Below are 24573 nucleotides of genomic sequence, written 5' to 3'. Positions count from 1 at the left end.
CCTGCAAATGTGTACAGTGCTGCTGCTAAGTCAGTTTGATTTTCCATCCATTTCTGGCGTGAAAAATCGAGCGAGACCCCTCCCAAAAATGCGCCTAAAGCTCTATTCTCTGCTTCTTTCAATAGAACTTCATTTGCACTCGCATCTCGCGTTAACTCATACGTGTGCGCATTTGTTCTCCTAATTCTGTCAGAAAATTCTTCTACCGTTTCACCCGTTTTTTGCATCATCCTCCCCAATTTTTCTCTAAAAAATCTGGCACTGTTTTGTTTCCTGAACCTTTGCAATAATCCCTCAGCCAACTCTGTGAACGTAGTAGCGTCCTTTAGCCCTTCGTGGTGTGCCACATAAGTCCTTGCGTCACCTACTAACCGTAACCTCGCCATCTGCAAACACATTTCATCCGACCAGCCACTCAGTCTAGCCGTACTACGTACGTCACCAATGAAAACATTCACATCCTCTGATGTTTTACCCGAAAAGGAAGGTATCAAATTAGCCGCTGGACAATCTGCCACACCGGCATTCTACACTATCACTTCCCGAGCCTGATTGAGTATTTTGCAACAATTGTTGCTCCATCCTGTACATGTGCTGCTTTTGCAACTGATTTTCTTCAATCAGTTTCTTAACTTGCTCTGTCAATGCGTCACTTGTCCCGGTTGCACGTGTCTCTGGCATTTTCCGTGTGGTATACATCACCTCAAAAAAATAAAATTGTATTACCCAGAAGCACGTTAATTCCTAGCACGTCTAATGGCAAGCCATCTAGACTTACCACATTGCACTGTTACATGACCATAGAAGCCACATACATCACAAGTGCTCGGTACAAATTTATCGCAAGGAGCGACGTGACCTGTTAATCCACACACTACACATTTAGATGGTACTAAGTTAACGTGACTATCATTCCCATGAAACTGCGATAACTCTACAGGCCTTTCAAATGACACTCTCACATCGCTTAACGCTACCCTCGACATGTCTAGCTACACAGAAAACATGGAGAGAAGGCAGTTGCTGGGCTCACCCTATTCGGTGTTTATCGGTTCTCCGCACGGTGCTAGTCAAAGTGCGCCTGACACCACTTGTTAACGCTTCTGGCACCACTTGTTAGCAGCAGACACAGTGGTTGCGCCAAAGACTGAGACGGGAATTATTTATTGTTCTTTACAATTTCTCCCTCGTCGTCGCTGCCCAGCCCTGCGGATCCCTCCGCCTGGCTGCTGCCGTGTGGATTCTCCGGCAATGCGCCGCTGACCGCCCTCGGGAGCCTCAGGCCACCAGTGCTCCGCTGCAGCCAGGACGTCCTGTGGTCGAGCTGAGCTCGTCGCCGCTCGGCGCCCCAGTACAGGCACAGCCACGGAGCGCGTCGCCGTGAGACAGGCTGCCGACACCTGCTGCGCCGGCAGCTGGGAAGCCCTCAGTCGCGATGTCCGCGAGGTCCCGTCACGGACGGACCACGCGCCGGACGTGCGTCTCGTGTCACATTGTGAATGTGTATCCGACTCCTCTGCACCCTCCGAGAGGAAAACTCGGGTCGGTACGATTCGTGGATCGACATCCATCCGCTCGTTGTGCGGTGGCAGTTGCTGTTCGGATTTATCTGGCTACGCTTTCTGCAGAGAGCGGGCGGTATGTGCCTCATCGATAATGTGTCCGTCTGTCTGCGGTGGTGATCTATCTCGAACCTCACCGCCCGACGTCGCAGGTGCCGCCACGGTGCACCAGACGTCGGAGTTGCCGTACTTGTGAGTACGTAATGGGTAGAATAGATGGAGGACTGTGTACCGCTTCTCCTGATGGGATCTCCAAACAATCAGGGCGAACGTGACCCTCCTGTCCACATGCTGAGCACGTGCGCGGTTGTCCATCGTACATGATAGCTGCACGATAACTGGCAATCTTTAGGTATGAAATAACGTGCTTCGTGAGTTCGATTTTGATCTGCCTTACACCTCGAGTAATGGATACATTGTGAAAGTCTGCCATTTCTCAGTAACGTGGCTAATGACATGGCTTAAGAGTGGAGATAACTGAGTCGGCGGATAGGCTCCCTCAAAAGGTAGCTCGAATACCCAGACGGTCCTCGTGCCTAGACCTGCATGTTCAAACCGGAGTCTGCAGGCACCTCTGAGGACGCTTCTTCGTTAATCATCTTAACACTGACTACATTGGCCGTGATCGGAAAATGAATACCAACCGTGTCCTGTGGCTCACGCTCGAAGTTTTTTTCACTTCATACGCTCGCCGGGTATTCGTCTTGGAACGTAATGTTGACAGTACTCCTGCTATATGAGTTCGCCATGTTGCTTCAGTGAGCTTGTAGTAAGCGACCTGCGCTCGCGGGAGGTAAACAAACTCGCGTACGCCACTAGACAGAGAGCACGAGTCCTGACGGCCAACTCAACCACTTGACCGCAATCCACTCCATCCGGCACCAGCGGAGATATACATCAGTTACATAACAGACGCGTAAAACTTCTCTGGCGATTTTCTCGGAATTGCCAGAGTAGTGCACCTCACTAATTGTTGCGCATTATGTTGTTTTAATGACCTACTAGAGGTTTGAAGTAAACCCGTGATCCCACCGTCGTGGCACCCCCCCCCCTCCGCCCCCTAAGTAACAACGCTGCTGCACGGTGCTAGCAGACAGCGGCAGAGTCGGGCGAGGAATACACGGCGGACAAATGTTTGTTTGCTGGTCCTTCAGCTGCCGCTACGGGTATCGCCGCATTAGAGAGCAGCTGAGAGCAATCCACACGTCCGCGGTACAGTATCACTGTCAAGCTGATTTCACAGAACGGCCAGGTGTTTTAGTTTCCACATTCCTAACACGATAACATAAAGTGAATTTTACGAAGGTTTCAGGTTAATAAAACAGAGCACAAACTACACGAAACACCTTTCATTTAGCTTAGTGATTGTACTTAATGCGTGTCGAGACAGTACACTCACAAAGCAATTCCTGACCAACTAGACAGTCAAAAAACTACTTGATTGGTACGGAAAACGGAAAACAGAAAAAATGACGAAAACGACATCCGATGTACGAAATCGTGTCAGATAGTTCCAGTATAGTAACAACAACTAAACAGGACGCTAAGACAGGAAAACCTTAGCAGCGCTTACCACTATCAAAACCATTTCCGTGTACACGCGGTATTCTGCAGTGCAGCAAGGCAGAAACAAGGCACAGAGTTGTGTTCGCGCCAGATCTCGTCATGCCGGCGCCTGCCTCGGCCGATTAGCGCCGCCTCGCGCGCCGCCATCCTGCACTGCTGTCGGCAGCCAGAGTATTAGCTGTTCCCATTCTTCTACTGTCTCTGTTAATACATATGGATAAACTAAACATCGTACTAATCTTCGAGTGCGGCTGGTCCTGGCGGAGGTTCGAGTCCTCCCTCGGGCATGGGTGTGTGTGTGTTTGTCCGTAGGATAATTTACGTTAAGTAGTGTGTAAGCTTAGGGACTGATGACCTTAGCAGTTAAGTCCCATAAGATTTCACACACATTTGAACATTTGAACTAATCTTGGAAAAGCTCTATCGAATGGGCTCATTAAATTCCACTTTAAAAATCATTTTGTTTGTGATCGGATAGAAACCGACGTTTTCCATGGACACCAGAAGCAGTAGGAAAGTGCTGATGAGCAGTATTTGTTTGTGCTGACACCAGCTACACATTGTAAAACGGAAATTACGAATATCTGCTGAAATAACGGACAATATATTTGCAACGTCGTTTTTGCAATGTGTAGATGGAGTCAGCCCAAACAAATACTGGCAGTGATCCCATATTGTTCTAGTCTGACATTTGTTGTATCGACATGTATCGCGAGGTACAGTACTCCAGCAACGATTAAGCGCTACTGCTGAATGGCGGTGCCAATTAGTGCAGGTCAGGGCAGCTCCGTCATTCCGTGAGTACCGGACATTCTTCGTGTTTCACTATCACTGCTAATACATATCGATAACACGAATGTCTCGCTAGCCTAATTTGGTACTTTTCTATCGTATAGGAAATTCAAATCGTGCTTCACATATACTTCTGCTTGTAATGGGAAACAAACCGACACTTTTCCATACAGACTGGACCCCGCGTTGTCTAGAAAATATAGTGAGCAGTATTTGTCTGGGCTGACTGCAGCTACACACTGAAAAACCAAACTTTTCAATTCATTTGAGTCACGTAAGACGTAACACACACACACACAGTATTACACAATCGTAACGCGGTTTCCCGCAAATGTGAGAGCCTCGAAGGGCACGTATGTTGTCGTTTGGTTAATGTTTTTAGCGCTGGTATCAACTGAGATATTGATGTAAGTACGTTATTTTAAATGGAACCGTATAATTTTTATTATTTCATTCGATAGCTCTTGAGAAGAAAATTACAGTGACGTAGCGTTTGTTAATGATGACGTTGAAACATGTCGTAAAAAAATTCGAAATATGTCCTAGAATGTGAGAGCACGGTGGCCGGAACGCCATTAGCGGTGCAGACACTGCCTAGCAGGCTTCTCGGACCAGGTTGCGTAGTTATATACCGAAAGGTAGGAGTGCGTTACGAGACTAAAGCTTTATTTCCCCTTGAACCTACTTACGACCTAGAAGCAGGTTGATCTATGAGTGTTGTACATGGAAAAACGACATAAGCTAGAATCTAGCGTATAACAAAAGGCTTAGGAAAGTTATTTCACATTTCTGTACCCTCCTAGATCTACGTGAGCTGAAACAGAGTCATCAACTATTTACTGTTCAAAAATAAGGAGGTATAATACGCTGCAAAATGGAACTACTGTATTAAATATCTAAATGTTAGAAGGAAGATTTGACCCCTCTTTTTCTGACGTTGCTGTGTGGTTCTTGGAGGTAAAGTACATGCTGTTGGCCAACTGTCTCTACTTACACTGCTCTAAGTTTTACATATGCGATACATTCGTTCAACTAAACATTCTATTAAAAACACTTTGGTGACCACATGTACAGTCATGCTCAAAAGTATCCGAACGACCTGAATTGCATTTCGCCTGGTTCGCATGCAACCCACGTAAAGCAGCTGTTTAGCAGGTCCTCTAATCGCTCCTCGGTACAGTCGTTTGACTAATGAAAATGGTTCCAACAAGTCACCACTAGAAAACACCTCTCTGTATCGCAATAATTCAAGATGCAAAGTAATACCACGATACTGCAAATATCAGGGAACACCTTATCATAGATAAGACTGTCCTTAAGGCTTGTAAGCTCACATTCATAACAATAAATGACATACCTGAAATGTTACCACTCTCATTATTACGTCAGTTACGTAATGCACGTAGTAAGTTCGTCGTATTCATGATTTCCTCTTCAAAGTAACATACCGTACTTATTATTTAACACAAAATGACATTAAAAATTTAAGCTATTTGAGAATATGTATGAACTTCAAATGACACAACGAACCGTCTCTTTCTGCATATGGATTCAAACCCAGGTCATGCAGACTAAGCAAAGATTTCGTGACTGACGGAAACTAGCAGTCATTCCTGACTAGGCACTCACAGAGAGATATACCTCGATTTCAGACAGTATCAGTTAGCAAATATCAACTTTAAATTACATAACGTAAACATTTTTAACGGACGCGAATTCCTACCCAGCATCTATTGTCCCTGTTACTGAACTACGAGAGATGTTAAATATTGCTTCTTCACAAGTAACTTACTTGAAATGCCGTGAGGTAAAGCTTTGTGTTGGGCAGGGATTCGAGCCGAGAAACTAATCGGATAGATATCGAAGGACAATCAACTGTGACATATCGGATTTTCTCGACAGTAGCTAGATGTTTTAACTGAAAGACGAGACGAAACATTAATTTTTTGCTTCCCAGGACTCCAACCCGGCACCTATCGTTGTTATATTCTAGAGAAAGCGAACGTTAAATATGGGTTTGTTACACCAGCAGCGACACGTGAGCATGTCTGAACTAGAAATAATATGTCGAAGAGTTCAGTGCTGATTGGGAATCGAACCCCACACATATCGTTGTTGACTACACACAAAGAGACGTCAGCTACCGAATTTTTCTCCAGCAGCAGCTCGGAATAACATCCTTGAACTTACGGTGATCTCGCAAATAGTTCTGTGTCTCACTGGGAGTCAAAAACGTCAGATATCGTTAATGTTGACAACGAATGAAAATACATTAAAAATCGAAATTATTATCCACCAGCAGATAAGTGTACGCATGCTAGAGCTTGATAATACATAATGAAAACTTTAGTGCCGGGCCAGGATTCGAACCCATTCAGGCGCAATATGTGGAGATGTTGAGGAATCTGCAGTTTTGAACAAACAAAAAATTGTAGTCGAGCTGTATTCTCACGAAGGGATCAAATTCCGCATTAAGGGCGGTCTGAGTTACATTTCCAGTTCAGATCCAATTTTATAGACATGCAGAAGCTCAAATAAAAGATGGAATAAGTGTCCTGTGACCCTACATAGCGTTTGTTTCGTCACTAGAAACAAATAACTAGTATAAGAAAGGTTACTGGTGATAGAGTTTCTACATGTCGCCACTCCTGACTTTATTGTGGTTCAACCTAACGTCTACTTGGTAGAGAAGGAATACCACGCTTAATGCCATTATACCTTCTTCACTTGGCGTAGCCAGAAGAGAAAGAATCTGTCTCTCCCTATCAAAAATCATTGGCAGAAGTTGGAATCGAACCCAGACCATAAGTATATGAACCTATCATCAATCCAACAGACCATCAAATCCTCTTCTCTATGACTTATTTTTCTATCATAACGCCGATGCGCCACACTGGGTGAGAATTCTGACACACAGGCTCCCTGTAGCGGTTTGCAGCATGTTCAGCAAGTTCATTTACTTGGTTGACCGAATCGCCATGAACTAGCTGCCTCTGCTACCCAGTGCATACTTTCGACTCTATTTGGTAATCACCGAAATAAAATCACGTAACTGCCACCTACACGGATCTGCCAATAGTGTAGGATGCAGCAATTTAAATAGGAAGTGTTCCTTTCCACTTGAGCTACTCTTTTGCGCTATCTGTATGTTGAAAACGCCGTGCAGTGCAAAAGAAAAGCTGTAACTGTCTGTCTCTCAGAAGTCTAAATTCGGACATTTGCATTATCTAACAGCACCGTGGAATGCGGAAGGTCTGGAAAATTGTTGTTGGCTTATGGAGCTGCTGTAGCTACTTGTCAGCCGTAGCGTAACGGCAAGCGTCGCGCACTGCAGATAAGATGTCACGAATTCGAATGCATTCACTGCTACATTTTTTACAGCGCAGTTCTGCTCTCTGCTGAAGTTATCAATCTAATGGAACTTTGAACATAATTCCCTATACTTCTCAACCGAAAATAGTCGCATGTGGAAAAAGGGCTAACTTCTGTGGCATTTTGTTCTTTTCAGGCAGCAGTTGCATCTCGAAACGTTTATATTATGTATGGAGAGAGCGCATCGTGCTAAAATATGTCAGAAAAGTATTTTCTACATAGTCTGTCTTGTGGTAGTGGCATTTTATTCTTCTTCAAACCTTGTTTGACAGCTTTAACTCAGAACATATTTTCTACATGCATGTAATCAATAAACTGCATGTACATTGTCAGATCGTTATAGATAACATCAGAGAATTCGCATATAACGTTGATGATTAATTTCTCTCTCATGTTTACTACTGTTTTAACAACACTAAAAGAAACCTTTCGAAAATTGTGCACTGTATTACAAGAAATGAAATAAAAGCACCCACGATAACATTATGTCTATAGGCACGAATTAGTAAAATACTACTCACTTAGATTTCGATCAGGTCTGTGTTTAATTGGTATGCTGTGTCATACTCAAGAGGTATGCAAATGTGGCATTTCATAAATAAAGTTATGTATTTCTAGAAACCTAAAATTTGCTTGTCAGCAGCGGAAAGAGGGGTTACCAGTTGTGCAAAATTGTAAGTTTTTCACCATTGCACTATGAGCCGAAAGGGTTTGCTTCCGATTTCCTTATCGATGTTTGATCTTACTGGTTGTATTTCTTTCACAGAAGGGATAAAACCGTTACAGTCAGTAATACTGGAACTGCAAACCATAACAAACGCTTTTTCACAGGTCAGCACGTTACCACAGAGCTAGGTTAAAGGTATGTGTCTAGGCTTCCTCTTACGAAGACAATAGTGCCTAGAACTCGTAAACCGCTATTTAAAGGACGAGATTAGTTGCGATTTCCACGTGCAACGATTTTCCTGGGCTGAAAACTGTAAATTTATAATCTTTTGTTAGGCCTCAAGCGATAATAACTCAGATTATTCAATCGAAATGACAGGAAAAATCAAGTGAACTTTGAGACTTAATTCCATGCACACCAGGAAGTAACTTGTCGATCACAGAGTTGCCAAACATACCTTGCCTTGTTGCCAAATCTCAGTTACAGTACCAGCAGTACCAGTGATCCTACAGCAGGCTGGGAAGTGACCGTAGCTGGCCACTCAAAGACGCGGCTGCTACGGGCTGGAGTACATAATGCGTCTGATTCGCATTTCTGTAACTAGGTTTAGGGACTGGATCCTAGTTACTAATAATACTCAGAAATGGCGGCAAACTAAGCATCATAAATCAGTAACTCTTACAGTTGTTTTTATATTTCTTTCGTAAGTGTACTCAAAACTAAGAAACTCATTCACAGACGTTTTCGTGTCTCGCCGGTAGTCGAGCACAACTGGCCAGTCCAGAGTCATCTAGCGACTGTATTATGTACCTGAAGAGCCAGAGCCTTTCTGTGTAGCTGCTGGTTGGGACGGCTAAGCCGTGTCTTCGGGTCCGTCGACCCCCCCCCCACCCCCCCCCCCCCCACGACCAGGCCTGTCACTGTCCACGGACCTGCTTGCTAACTCCTAGCACACAGTGAGACACATAGCCAGGGCTTGGGCGTCGAGTTCTAACTGCAGTTCCACCCCGACATATACTCTCCAGTATAACAAATCCCAGATGGGGATGTTGTCGTTACACATCAAATTTCTCAAACGAAATGTAGATTCCTCTCTTTTATGTATGTTATTTTCGAAGACAGAAGAATACACAGCATTTGACATCGCTAAAGTATCGTTACTTTTTGATTCTTAGTGTGAAAATACAGTACAATAGTGTGGCATAGGCTTCATTTTCTTTAAGTATTCTCTCGTGTTGTAAAAGAATCAGATCTTATCAGCTTAATATCTGTTACATCATGCATCACAGGACTAAAATATTGAATTCGTTTTTGGCTCATCTGCCTTGTCCCAGGATGCCTCTTTCTAACTCTCTTAAAGTAGTCAAATTCTTGTCACCTACGCAGTTTCTTCAGGTAGCCAAATAACAGTACAGAGGAGTTGTAAATATCAAGTGTAGCGGCACCACCGTTTAGGATAGGGAAAGTTAGTTCTGTGCAATATTCTGAGCATAATTTAGTCAGGTCTGGGCCGGATTGCAGTGAGTTAGGCATACCATCACTTGCAAAGTAGAATAGAGGCCACAGGGCCGTCAAATTGCTGAAGGAGTATATGTAGCAGTTTTGCATGTCGCAAATCACAGGCAGAAGGGGCCCACTGGCCAACCTAGCGTGTCACAAGTACGTGACGCGAAGCGACGTGTATGGCAAAACAGGTGCACAGCTGCCTATAAATAGATGCAGGTTTCTAACGAGATTCATTCGAGTGTGGCAGCTCTCCTGGACGGCGGGCGTGTCACACCACCAGCTACGTGCAGCAGCAGATGGGGCACCGGCATTCCAGTACACAGCGTGTCGCCGGTTCGACCCTCTGAGGCCAATGCGGGGTCTGTAGCCAGCCAGTGGAGGACAATTCTACAGCTCGCTATCGCGGGCAGTCATCCTGGCGTCCGACACAGCCAGAGGCGTGCCGAGGCGAGGGCCACGGAGTCAGATGCCGGATTGTGGGTACTCGTCGTCGCCGCAATCTCAGCCACATGAGCGAGGAGGACGCAGCTGGCCGCCTGTGGCTCACACCGAGCGGCGCCCAGTCGGCAGGGATGCAGACAGCAGAGTCGACTGCCGGCATCCTGACGTTGCCGCAACCGTCCTGGTGTACGAGGCTGACACACAGGGCGTGCACGGGTCGCTGAGGCAGCCATTCCGCACTGATGCTCTTTCGCAGACAGTGAAGTGGAGTCCTCAGCATTGCAGGGCCCGTTGACGCTGCCCGAGGGGGACACGGAACTGTAGTTGGAAACAATAAATCACTTGGAAAGCTCAGGCGAGATTAATATGGTGTCTTCTACCTCTTCCCGCTACATTTGTTCATCCTGAAACATTTGGAGGCAGAAGTTGCCACTACATTTGGTGTCAGGATAGCAGACGTCGTGTGTGCAGTACGACATTCGAGCCCACCGCCCGCATTACATTCACAAGATGTGGTGAGTTTTGACTGGTTTTCTTTTGAGTATTGGGCGTTTTCTTGCCTTTTTGTGTTTTTGAGTATTGCTCATAGCAGGCCATTTTAGATATTTTGCATAGGCATCTTTTTTGTCAGGATAAGTGTTAGTGTATTTGGGGCAGTTAGATTTATTTTTTGTCTGGTGTTTAATTACTTTTGTATTGGTTTGAGTATGATGATTCTGAGGTGTAGGGAGTCGGGTTAGTCTTGTACTTAAATGTTTTGTTTTGGGACTAACAGGGAAGGAAAGCAACACAACGGCAGAATCAGGGATGCAAGGTGTGTCGGAACCAGAAACGGTATGGATTTTGTTGAAAAAAGTAGCACAATTGACAGCAGACAACACGCAGTTGAGAAATGAATTAACATCTAGAAGCGAGCGGGAAACCGCATCTGATCAGTCGTTGTTGTCTAGGGTGCAGGAGGTTGATAAAGCTGCCGCGAGTCTGATTATTCCATTTTCTGGCAAGGCATCTGAGGATGTGTGTTCGTTTGTGGAGGATTTGGAGACTCCAGCGGTGATGAATGGTTGGTCTGATGAGCAGTTGTCACATATAGCCAAGATTAGATTAACGGGTGAAGCGAAAACATACATAAGGTGCTCTGGCACCTTAAGGAAGGCAGGATGGTTTAAGCAGTTAAAGGAAGGGCTTTTACAAAGGTACAAAAAACAGAACAGCGTTTGGTACTTTAGAGAGATTAAGAACAATGTCAAAGAGACAAGGGGAGATGATGGAGAAATTTGCGGACAGGATAAGGGAAATTAATGTGTTTACTTACGAGTTTGGTCAGACCGATGATGTGAACAGTTTTCTGTTGCAGGAGGCCGAGCAAAGGGCACTTGATGTATTTTTGAGAGAGTTACTGGCGCATATGTCACGGAAAGTGCGTGAAGGGAATCCGAAAGATTTGTATTCGGCCATTCAGCTGGCAACTCAATGTGAGGAAATAGATGTGGCAACAGTGGTACACAAGAGGTAAACAGCATTTACAGTGGGTGTGAAATGTTTTAAGTGTGGTCGTATGGGACATGTGCAGAGGCAATGTACCCAGTCACCAAGGAATAAAGGAAGGGGTGGAAATCGGCAGCAGGGAGGATGGAGAAGTGGAGATAGGAGAGATGGACAAGCGCTAAATGACAGAGGGGGCCCAAGACGAATACTTACACAGAGGTAGAATGTTCAGTGGTAGGATCCATAGGAACTAAAAGGTTTAAGATTTTGTTGGACACAGGAGCGCAAGTGTCAGTGGCTACTAGGAATATAATGGGATGAAAGAAGCTAGACCCATCATGTTATAAATTGCGTGGAGTGGGGGATAATGAGATCACGCCTTTGGGGTCAGTGACAGTTGACTTTCGAATAGAGAAAGTCAGGTTTAATGCATGCATGGAGGTGGTACCAGGGGTAAGTGAGGGCCACGACATGATCCTAGGAGTAGATATCTTGCATCAACATAATGTCAAAACTGACCTTGGACACCAAACTGTGGAACTTGGCGGACTGTTATTTCAGCTAGGGGAAACTGTTGTCAATGTAGAGTGTTGCAAGGGGCATTCAACGTAATGAACAAACCAACTGAACTGCACACATTAGCATTAAGGCTTAATTCGTATGAGTGTGTGTCTAGTGCCACCAGGAAGTCGCTTCGGGTAAGTGTGGAGTCAAATCTACCTGTGGTTACAGTATGTGTTATTGAACCATTGCAGGATAATTAAGTTTTTGGTCCATTGGGTTGTTTTGTGAAACATAGTGTTGTACGCGTACAGGAGGGGAACGACAGGCGAGTAGTTCCCGTGAACGAGGATAATTTTAGCTCCATCTATGGATGGAACTAAGAAGTACAAGTTCTGTTGAGACTTCCGAATTTGAGGAAAGTAGTTTTAGTAGCAAATTTGGATGTGCCAGATGACGAAGACTGGTGTTCGAGAGGTAGGCGACGTGATCAACCACTAACTGCCGGTACAACGGCATTGTGTGACAAAATTAAGCATTTGAAAGGAGGGAAAAGAGAGCAATTGAAAGAATTATTGTGGGAATTTAAGGATTTGTTTTTTTTCACAAGGGCTGTTACCAGAAACTGCATTAGTTCAACATAGGATACCAACAGGGAATGAAGCACCTGTTTACCGTAAACCATACAGAATATCGAGGTATTTGCAGCCGAATGTGGAAGATTTCATTGATCAGCAGCTTGCGGACGGTATTATAGAGCATAGTAATAGTTTCTGGGGAGCAGGCATTGTAGTTGTGCCTAAAAAAATCTGTGGATGGAACTAAGAAGTATAAGTTCTGTTGAGACTACCGAAACCTCCATAATAAGACTGTAATGGACGCATACCCCATTCCAAAGATATCGGAGACTTTGGATCATTTAGGACAGTGCCAGTACTTTTCTACAATGGATTTGACAAGTGGTTATCATCAGTTAGAGATGGCTCCTGAGGACCGTCCAAGAACTGCATTCTCTACTCCTGGAGGCCATTACGAGTACATTAGAATGCCATTCGGTTTGAGAAACGCTCTGGCAACGTTTCAGAGGTTGCTAGAGAGTGTCTTGAGGGATTTCAAACTTCAGCAGTGTCTGGTCTATTTGGATAACATTATAGTGTCTGCAAGTAGTATGGAGCAACATAGACAGTGGTTAAGGGAAGTCTTTATGAGGTCAAGAGCAGCTCGTTTGACGTTGAGCCTGGAGAAGTGTCATTTTGCATTGCGAGAAGTAAAATATTTGGGTCATATTATCAGGACGGAGTACAAACAGATCCGAGGTTGGTACAGGCTGTAAGGGATTTTCGGGAACTGAAAACAGTTAAGGAAGTCCATGCCCTAGGCAGGATTCGAACCTGCGACCGTAGCAGTCGCGCGGTTCCGGACTGCAGCGCCTAGAACCGCGTGGTCACCGGGGTCGGCAGATGGGCTGTGAGGCTCAGTGAATTCGACTACGAGGTCGTCCACAAGCCTGGGAAGAAGCACAGTAATGTGGATGCACTAAGTAGGAAGGTGGCAAAAGTAGAAGTCATATTTATGACCTAGCAGTATGGCAAGAATTACAGGACGCGGAAAACGAATGTAAATTGTATCGGATACAGCCACCATTTAATATGTATGATGGTCTTCTGTGCAGGGAAATGAAGTTAGGGCCAAGAGTACCAAGGGCAGTCAGTCATCCTGGCTTCCAACACACGCCAGAGGCATCCCAAGGCGAGGGCCACAAATGCGGATTGCGGGTACTCGTTGTCACCGCAATCTCAACCACGCCGGCAAGAAGGACACAGCTGGCCCCCTGCGGCTCACTCCAAGCAGCACCGAGTCGGCAGGGACGCAGACAGCTGAGTCGGCTGCCGGCATCCTGAGCTCCGCTGCCGTACAAGGCCAACACACAGGGTGTGCACGGGTCACTAAGGCAGCCATTACACTCCAAGCCGTTTGGCAGACAATGAAGTGGTGTCCTCAGAATTGCAGGACCCAGTGACGCAGACTGAGGGGAACACGGCACTGTAGTTGGAAACAATAAATCACTCGGAAAGCTTGGACGAGTCTTAATACGGTACCTTCTACCTCTTCCCGCTACATTTGGTCATCCTGATACATTCGGTGGCAGAAGTTGCCACTACACAGGTTAATATTATGTATCACTTTATAAGTTTGGTGATGTAGATGGTTTTATTACAGTGGCCATCTCCCGTAGTGTGGGTGGGAGATTGAATTTCGTTAAAAGTAATTTGTGAATCATATCTGTGTCACTCTTGCCCTCGCTTCCACATGCCCAGTGGCAGGTCATTGATATAAAATTGATCTACTAATTAATTAAATTCATCATGCGAGTCCCTTTGTTTGGTAATTAGACACATCAGAAAAAGTTTTGCATCACCCGTTTCACAAAACTCCAGAAGACAGACGTTCACTGTGGACACTGTGTTACAAAGACAGTCCCTTCGACTGTTCAGAGATGTCAGTAAACCTGTCCAAAGATGTAATCAACCATGCATGAGCAGCGCCTATTAGATGGGTACGACAGCCAATCAGTTCCAGTCATTCCACCAGGAAAGAGATACACAGCTTGTGTTGTCAGGAAGGAGATATATGGCTCGTCTGTAGCTCAACCATGCCTAGATGGTCAATACCGCAGTTACTTTGTGCCAGACGGTCTGTCATCAAAGGAAGTTGGTTGGTTGTTTTGGGGAAAGAGACCAGACAGCGAGGTCATCGGTCTCATCGGATTAAGGAAGGACGGGGAAGGAAGTCGGCCGTGCCCTTTCACAGGAACCATCCCAGCATTTACCTGGAGCAATTTAGGGAAACCACGGAAAAGCTAAATCAGGATGGCTGGACGCGGGATTGAACCGTCGTCATCCCGAATGTGAGTCCAGTGTGTCAAAGGAAGTGTCCAGGTGTTAAACAAACTGTGCTACTCAGTGTGCACGGGTGTAAAAGTGTGATACCGTTAGTTACGTAGGCCCATGTACCATGGTAAGGTCATATCACATTGGAAAAATCGGATTTTAATTGTCCTGAGGCCAAAAACCGCATATAAAGCATTACTCACATCGGTTTTTAATCGGCCTCAGGCCAAAAACCGCATAAAAAGCATCACTCACGTCAGTTTTTAATTTCCTGGGGCCAAAAACCGCGTAAAAAGCATCAATCAAAATCAAATTGGATTATTAATTTCCATGTGACTGACGCAACACATGTTCAATACGCTGTCCACCATTTTCTGTAACAATTTGAAATCGAGAAACAGCATGTTTCACAATTGATCGAAGTGTTTCCGGGGTCACGTTCAGAATGTGTTGGGCAGTTACGTTTGCAATCGGAACAGTAAGCACAACATCTTTCAGATGGGCCCACAGCCAGAAGTCACACGGATGAAGATCAGGTGATCAGGGCAGCCAGGCTGTAAGGAAATGGCGGCCGATAGTTCTAGCATTTCCGAAATGGCGCTTCAGCAGTTGCTTAGCTGGATTTGCGATGTGCGGAGGTGCGCCATCTTCCATAAAAATGATCCCATCCACACATCCACGCTGTTGGAGAGCTGGAATGACGTGGTTGCACAAAAAAAAAAAAAAAAACTCATAGCGTTTAGCAGTGACGGTACAGGTAACAGGACCAGAAGCACCTGTCTCTTGTAAAAAATATGGTCGTAAACCCGTACCACACAGTGGCCTTTTCAGGATGAAGTGGTACTTGTTGATTTGCGTGTGGATTTTTCGTTGCCCACATTCGACAATTCTGTGTATTGACATATCCTGTCAGAGGGGGTCGACGAAATCTTCCGCGGCCAATCATTGTCCACTTCCATGTGAGCAAGAAATTCTAAAGCAAGGATTTCTTCTGCTGGCAGGTCAACAGGAAGCAACTCGTGCACACGGGTAATTTTGAATGGATAGCAAAGAAGGATGTTTCGTAGGATTTTACACACTGTGCTTACAGGTATGTCCAATGTTTGGGCAATTCTCCATGCCCTACACGTTTGCACACCACCACTCGTCTCCTCCTGCGTTGCTGTGGCCACTGCTTCCACTGACGTCAAATCAATTCGTTTTCTCCCACCACCAACTTGCACGCCAAAAGAACCCATCTTTTCGAATTTCGGAAACATTTTCTCCAGACACACTGCGGTCATCGAACCATCGCCTTATTTCAAACCCTTCAGTTTCCGGAACTTCTGCAGAGCAAAGTGTGCACAGTCATCATTCTTATAATACAGCTTTACAAGCAGAGCGCGATCCTGCACTGAGACAGACATGGCGTACGTCGTAGACACATAAGAAGGAAAAGCCGTGTACCCGGCGTGTTTCAACCAACTTCAATGGGTCGTGCGCATGACAGGCGTTTTCATTTATATATTCTGATACATACAGTGCCATCTACTGATCAATTTTCACACTATTTTTTTCTTCTGCCATTCGTTTTTCCCCTTCTCTGATAATATTTCGTTGCAATTTGACATAATTCTGACCATTTGTATTACTTGTAAGGTCTTTTTAAAGTATAGCTTTAATTATAATCACCCTGTATATAACAGTATTACCGTCATTCCGCGAACATTTTTATACTTCTTCGTTAAGTTCACCGATCAGTTGAGATTTAGCAGCTTATTTTCTCACTGCAGTCATTTCACGAGATGTATGTGAGAGGGAGTAATATGTTTGCTCACAACGTTTAGAAGAGCTGGCAAAAAAGATAACCTCACAGCCTCCCTTTTGTCAGAGTACTGTTACGGTATATATTCGCAAGAATCTTCCAGTCATTAACTGCGATACATATGTGGCAGGGAGTAATATGTTTGCTCACAAACTTTAGAAGAAGCGGTAAAGAGATAATCTCTCAGCTCTCTTTTTTCAGAGTATTGCCTATCCCAATATTTGTATGTATCTTCTAGTCTTCGATACATAGAGATATATACCCCCAGCCAAGTCACAGACTCCTGCTACTTCTCCTGAAATCAAACGACGTTGCGACAGCACTGTTACATTAGTTAGAAGACTGTCTAATCCTCTACCCATCACTGGCTATGTAAAGAGCTATCACAATGAGAGAAAACAACACATCAACAGTCAGGGAGCCATTCAGCACCACGCAGGTGCACGCATCCACATATTTTTTGCGATTAGTACTGTTTCTAGTGATTTATACCAATGACATAATAGAATGGTAGCAAGTATCTTCAGCTATTTAACATTCAGTTGTTACATTAGTATTGGGGCAAGGCTGGTACCACCCCAAAGTACCGTTATCCAAAATGGCGGCGATTATATCAAAGGTGGATAATGTGACATCAATCAAGATGGCTGATTTTGGTGGAAAGTTTGAATTTTGGCGAAAAAGTGCCGCGCGTACTTCAAATTCCAACATGATAATGCATCACACCCCAGTTATCTCCACTAAGCAAAGAAAATGGCGGGAAAAACGGACTTATGTTTATTATTTAACCAATTTCAAGCAAGTGTTTTCTGCACTGGGTCTGGATTTCAACTGGGTTAGTTCACATCAGTGCTAGCAGAGGGCGCTCTCCTGACGTCAGCAGATGACGCAAGTACCGTCATTCAAGATGGCTGCACCCGATGTATCCACCACAAGCTCCACAGCCCAACTGGCTTACTTCATATCACTGCCACCAGAGGACGCCACCGAAACGTCGGGTCATGGCACAAGTACCGGTATTCTAGATGGCCGTATACCTTGTGTTCACCGCAAACTCCAGAGCCCAATTGGCTTACTTCATGTCGTGGCCACCAGAGGACGCAACCATGACAGTGGTTGATAACACACGATCGTCCACTCCCACTCGTGCTGCGCCACCGGCCCGCAGGCGAACGACCACTTATGTCAAACACGCTCGGCCGCCACCTCCATACATGTGCTGTACATAGTCTTATGTAAATATGCTAACAAAACTAACACCCACATCACGCATCTAACCTATCAATTACCTAAGTACTTAATTCCATTTCTATTTTAATCGTATTCAATAAGTCAATTTAAAATTTCAATATTCAATTATGAAATGAGAAGTTCGGCATTTTCCCACTATCAGCGCAGTGTTCATTCATGACATGGCGCCCTCCCCCACCCCTAGAATGCTGCACTCCTATTGCCTGCTGTATTAGTCATGTGATTCGACTTCATTGTACCTGGGACATGGAATCAATTTTCACCAATGCCACACCCACCTGGACTGGGAATCAAATAGTTAAAGTCACACCACCAGGATCCTCAACCGAGCACCATGCCCCATTACCAACCCATCTGAAAGGGCTACTGTGTACTAACCTGCACTAATGTGCACTAACCTGTACTAACGTGCACAGTGCAAGACTTCATCCAGGATGGTGTGGCGAAATGACGGGAAAACAGGTCTGAAGTCTTTACTTTACAGGCCGTGTCTCCACCACGAGGTTTACTGTCCAACTACTGACATAGTACACATTACTGCCATCACATCGTACTGTCATCCCATCTATGACCTAATCCCAGATATTGGTCTGTAGGGTCGAGAATTAAGCTACAAGTTAGCAGGCTGAGCTACGTTACTGGGGAGAGTAAGGAAGGAGTCCACTCTATTTAATTTTGAACATTTTATTTAGAGATGTAATATATTTATCATACTGAGGCAAAACACTCTCCATCTTATGCTTGCATTCACAATACACAGTCTGCAGACACGCAAACTATTCCTATTTTACACCAATAATTTCATTAGAGACATTCACACTCCTACTACATAATTCAGCACACGTATGTCTTGACTCGCTAACTGTCCAAACAACTCACAGCACAGCCCACACACTTGCTCGCAAAATAATTCAATCAACACCTGCAAGCACCCTCCGCCAACCCCTCTCCAGTAGAGCCCACAGACAGCCCCAACGACGTGACGCAGCCATCAACTGTCAACCCACGCACAGGCCCCCGCCTACGTCCAGCATGCGGCGGCATTCCATTCATCTTCATTTCTGAGAAATTCCTATCCAAATACGTGTACACCTAGACACACGTGCTGGCGTGATCGGGTGGGAGCGCAGCCGCGAGCTGCCCCCGAACGCAGGCGAAATTTGTGTCTATACGGTCACTGTTATAATACCCACGTCACAGAAATCCAAGGCGCAGCAACATACACATCAGGCCAGCATTGTCTTTAGCGCCTATGACGCAATAGCACACCACCCATTCCTCCTAGCACGACATGAGACGCGCTTTCAACTATACATAACTACACAGCCTTGCTCTCAACTCATTGCGAAATGTATGAATCGCGACTCGCCATCTCTAATGTTCTCAGTATTATTCTTACTTCAGAACGCCACCTCCACATAATTCTATAGTCCCCAGAAATAGTTAACGCTCGTTTTATCAGCCTTTCAGTTATATGGACGGAAATTCTACTCCTAACAGAACGTCTTTGCCGAAATAAGATCCAATTCACTCGTCCCCCCGTACCTAACCTGATACCTTTTCTACTCTCAACCAAAAAATTTACATGGCAGAGAATAACGTTCCAGTGCAAACGGTCCTCAACCCTATCTTGACGCTCATATATCCCACCACAAACCACGTCAATCAATCATTCTAGCATTCTCATTCGCTCTTATCGAATTTACACACGAAATTAGAAATCCTGATTCTATCCAAGCTCCATTCTCCTTTCCTTTCTCGGACTTTTAGCGGTAAAATTATATTTACACAGATCCCTATATCCCAATGTCAGTTAAACTCGCAAACTTTTATACATATCATGAAATACATACCACACTCACAAGAATATTGTAAGCTAAGACCATATTTACCACTTCCAAGTACAATTTAATGTTATTACCATTGCCGCAACACTCTGTCAGCGGTCGATTTACACGTAATTTCTGCACTTGACTGTTGCCATTCGTGGTCGAATATCACATCTATAGAGCCCATAATTTTCCACATAAAAAATCTCGTGCCTTTATCTATGTGCTGAATCTATACGTCCTTCACTATAGCATACACACTCATCTTCTCTAGTCATTATACAACATAAGCCAAACAAGTCTTATCATGCACACGCGTCAAGTGCTATCCGTGATAATGAATGATCGACCAGCGGACGTAATGCTTGGGAAGCATCACCGACGTCCGCTTGTGTACTGTAATCATCATCACAATCGATAGAACAACAAGGAAAACGAAAATTCGCTCGTCCTTGATGTTCTAATGCGGTACTGCTTCCATCACGCATTACGTTTCATCCTTTCAACATACACATTCGTTCGTGCCTCCGTTTACAGACTCCTATATCCCAGCACAGAGCATCAATCAAGCAACATCATTTGCTCTTATCTAGTTACTCATGCATCTGATGTGGAAGCAAGGTCTGTCTTTTGTTGCTTTCTGCACTCCTGACTTTCAACAGCAAACAACCATTTTACACTGATCACTATATTGCACTGGCAACTAAACATAGCCAATTGCCGTACATACCGTCAAATACTTAAACATTTATACTCAATTGGGCTGCGTTCCCACTGAGGTCATGAGCCTGAATATTACAGTTCTGAATGCAGTAACAAACAAAACAAATACGAAATCGTCAAAATATTTCATCTCTAACGCTCACAACCCTTAAACAGCACGTGGAGAGAAAAAATTCGATGCAATAACACTTTTTGCATATAGATAGGCAGAATTAAAGCTGTGAAGACGGGGCGTGAGTCGTGCTTTTGTAACTCAGGTGGTAGAGCATTTGCCCGCGAAGGGCAAAGATCCCAAGTTCAAGTCTCGGTCCGGCACACAGTTTTGATCTGCCAGGAAGTTTCTCTTTGCATATAGATAGGTCGAGTGTGCTCCATACCACTGAGTAACTAGAAACAAACACATGAAAAATGATATCTCCAACCGCGAATACTCTCGCTCATCTAACAAATTCCAAATCATCCCCATAATTGAAACGTCAACTAAGGTCTTTCCCATGTCTACAGAACAGGCAAACTTAACTTCCACACAATACATTCGATCTTGTCTCAACCAAATACACGAGCTAAATGTTCAGAAGCGGTCAACCAAACAATTTAAATGGTAGGAAATAACGGTCCAGTGCAAACCCACCTCCATTCACAATGTTGTCAAATTTCCACTTGATCACAAAAGTTCTTCTTTCGAGTCCTGCCACCCTGTCATAGACGTAATCAAGAAGATGTTAAAGAAAAAATCCCGATCCCAGCAACTAATGCATGTTACTCTCACATGCGCTCTTGGTTCTATGGGTGTACCCAAGTATCCATGTTAAAACCTTTAACCGCTTTACGAGATCGAGGTACAACATTACCTCTGATTGAGGTGGTGTTTTCTGGACAAATACCGTGACAGTGATCTTAGAAATGTGTGTATTAACAGTCAACGATCCAACGTCGGGATAAAATCACTGAACTTTGAAAGTGATCCGGCTAAGGAACGTGGTATGTACGCGGTATTTGCGACCCCATCACACCGCACCCAACTACATTATTCATTAATTTTTGCAACGCATTCTGTCTCAAGAACATATGAGAGGTTCCTCGATATATCCACTGAGTTATGGGCGATGACAGACAGTAGTAGTAGATGATTTGCTGATGGAGTTCATAAGAAGTAAAATATATACCAACTCCCCAGATCTCTTGCCTTACACTGTATGTTAGAAACTACATCCATTCAAACACATACTTGCGTAGGCTCACACCTACAAGTCAAATCATATTTCATGCGTTCTCATATCTCGAAACGAGTGACATTTCCCGAACCTAGCTTCTACATTAAAATTCCAACGTGGTTTTAGTCACCCCCTACACATCGTACAACTGATCCCATTTCTACAGCTTCGCGCGTGTGGTCGGTCCAATTTAAGTCTGAACTGAGCACAAGTCGGAGAATGACATATCTACCACCTTCAGCAGCCTCTGCTGAGACAGAACGACCTGAATCAATGCAACAGGACCGTGAGTTGACCATCGGTGGAAATGCACGCAATTTTGTACATCCCCAAACTAGATACAAGTGCTACAGATCCACGACCATTCAAATCAAGTAGCCCAACAGATAAAAATTACGAACTATGAAAGCCCATACGAATTAGAAGTCACGAAGGCACCGATGCGGGTGCAATGACACACAGTTTGGGTCGGCCTCCAGCGTGGGGAAACATTTTTCACAATACTTCCGACAACAGCGAAGCGTGCAGCCATCCAGACATTCCTAGTGGTATAGCCCCTTCCTCACTGGCTCTCAGCTCAAGCTGCTGCTCCTACTGCTGCTGTATGTCTGAGATGATTCTATTAAATATACAGACACCACCGAGGCCACTTTAATGTTTAATCACCTATATTCTAGGCGAATTATCGTATGACACGCTCCCTCTGGTCCTGTTTAGTTGTCTCAAACACTGTTTTCTAACATGCTTTTGTACAATGCCAAACATTTCGTTTTTCTGCCACGAGTTCCATGCCTGTCTCATGTTCTAAACTAACATTCAGACGCCGTGATACAAGGTATCCCACAGAAAACTAGACATCGCGCAGTGTAAATCATTTTGTTACACATCTGCTTATTTCAAATAAAGACCCACTTACAACACAACAAAAGTTCGAGATGAATTGAGTTGGACACATTTTTACCTAAATGAACTAAGCTATCAACTCTAAATTATTGTTCTAGAGTCTATGATCTGTACCTGGAAGGTTTTGGTAAGAGACAAAACATAAACGCATGCACTCCTAACACTACAACAATCCGAACTTAAAAATGGGCTATAATATTAGATCGAATACGTTTCCGGCCTATCAGACATACATCCTTCTTCACCGTTTCTCTACGCGGAACTATCTTATCGAATCGTAAAACGAAAAAACTACTTCCATAAAACATTTACTTTGCAACATACGAGCTCAATATAGCTTTGCAGAGACGTATAGTGTCCACTATTCACATCCGCTCACACTTCAAAAATCATACCATGCCTGCGTCAGGCCTTTAGAATATGATACACTCCTGGAAATGGAAAAAAGAACACATTGACACCGGTGTGTCAGACCCACCATACTTGCTCCGGACACTGCGAGAGGGCTGTACAAGCAATGATCACACGCACGGCACAGCGGACACACCAGGAACCGCGGTGTTGGCCGTCGAATGGCGCTAGCTGCGCAGCATTTGTGCTCCGCCGCCGTCAGTGTCAGCTAGTTTGCCGTGGCGTACGGAGCTCCATCGCAGTCTTTAACACTGGTAGCATGCCGCGACAGCGTGGACGTGAACCGTATGTGCAGTTGACGGACTTTGAGCGAGGGCGTATAGTGGGCATGCGGGAGGCCGGGTGGACGTACCGCCGAATTGCTCAACACGTGGGGCGTGAGGTCTCCACAGTACATCGATGTTGTCGCCAGTGGTCGGCGGAAGGTGCACGTGCCCGTCGACCTGGGACCGGACCGCAGCGACGCACGGATGCACGCCACCGTAGGATCCTACGCAGTGCCGTAGGGGACCGCACCGCCACTTCCCAGCAAATTAGGGACACTGTTGCTCCTGGGGTATCGGCGAGGACCATTCGCAACCGTCTCCATGAAGCTGGGCTACGGTCCCGCACACCGTTAGGCCGTCTTCCGCTCACGCCCCAACATCGTGCAGCCCGCCTCCAGTGGTGTCGCGACAGGCGTGAATGGAGGGACGAATGGAGACGTGTCGTCTTCAGCGATGAGAGTCGCTTCTGCCTTGGTGCCAATGATGGTCGTATGCGTGATTGGCGCCGTGCAGGTGAGCGCCACAATCAGCACTGCATACGACTGAGGCACACAGGGCCAACACCCGGCATCATGGTGTGGGGAGCGATCTCCTACACTGGCCGTACACCACTGGTGATCGTCGAGGGGACACTGAATAGTGCACGGTACATCCAAACCGTCATCGAACCCATCGTTCTACCATTCCTAGACCGGCAAGGGAACTTGCTGTTCCAACAGGACAATGCACGTCCGCATGTATCCCGTGCCACCCAACGTGCTCTAGAAGGTGTAAGTCAACTACCCTGGCCAGCAAGATCTCCGGATCTGTCCCCCATTGAGCATGTTTGGGACTGGATGAAGCGTCGTCTCACGCGGTCTGCACGTCCAGCACGAACGCTGGTCCAACTGAGGCGCCAGGTGGAAATGGCATGGCAAGCCGTTCCACAAGACTACATCCAGCATCTCTACGATCGTCTCCATGGGAGAATAGCAGCCTGCATTGTTGCGAAAGGTGGATATACACTGTTCTAGTGCCGACATTGTGCATGCTCTGTTGCCTGTGTCTATGTGCCTGTGGTTCTGTCAGTGTGATCATGTGATGTATCTGACCCCAGGAATGTGTCAATAAAGATTCCCCTTCCTGGGACAATGAATTCACGGTGTTCTTATTTCAATTTCCAGGAGTGTAGTTTGTAGCGGGGGATACGTCTTACAAGCAAACAGACTAACGCATAGCGGCAGCGTCCGACACGTGAAAATTACAAGTCAATCCGCCACTAACTCTGTAAACACAACATATGCTGGGTAAATGTGTACACGGGGATTGTAGCGCGTCACAAGCTCATAGCGCTAACTTAATTATGTCACTGGAGTCTTGATTTTACACACAACATGCGACAGGGGC

The sequence above is a fragment of the Schistocerca cancellata genome, chromosome 5, assembly GCF_023864275.1.
Source record: "Schistocerca cancellata isolate TAMUIC-IGC-003103 chromosome 5, iqSchCanc2.1, whole genome shotgun sequence".
In the NCBI taxonomy this organism is placed as follows: Eukaryota; Metazoa; Arthropoda; class Insecta; order Orthoptera; family Acrididae; genus Schistocerca; species Schistocerca cancellata.
This window is presented reverse-complemented; position numbering follows the sequence as displayed.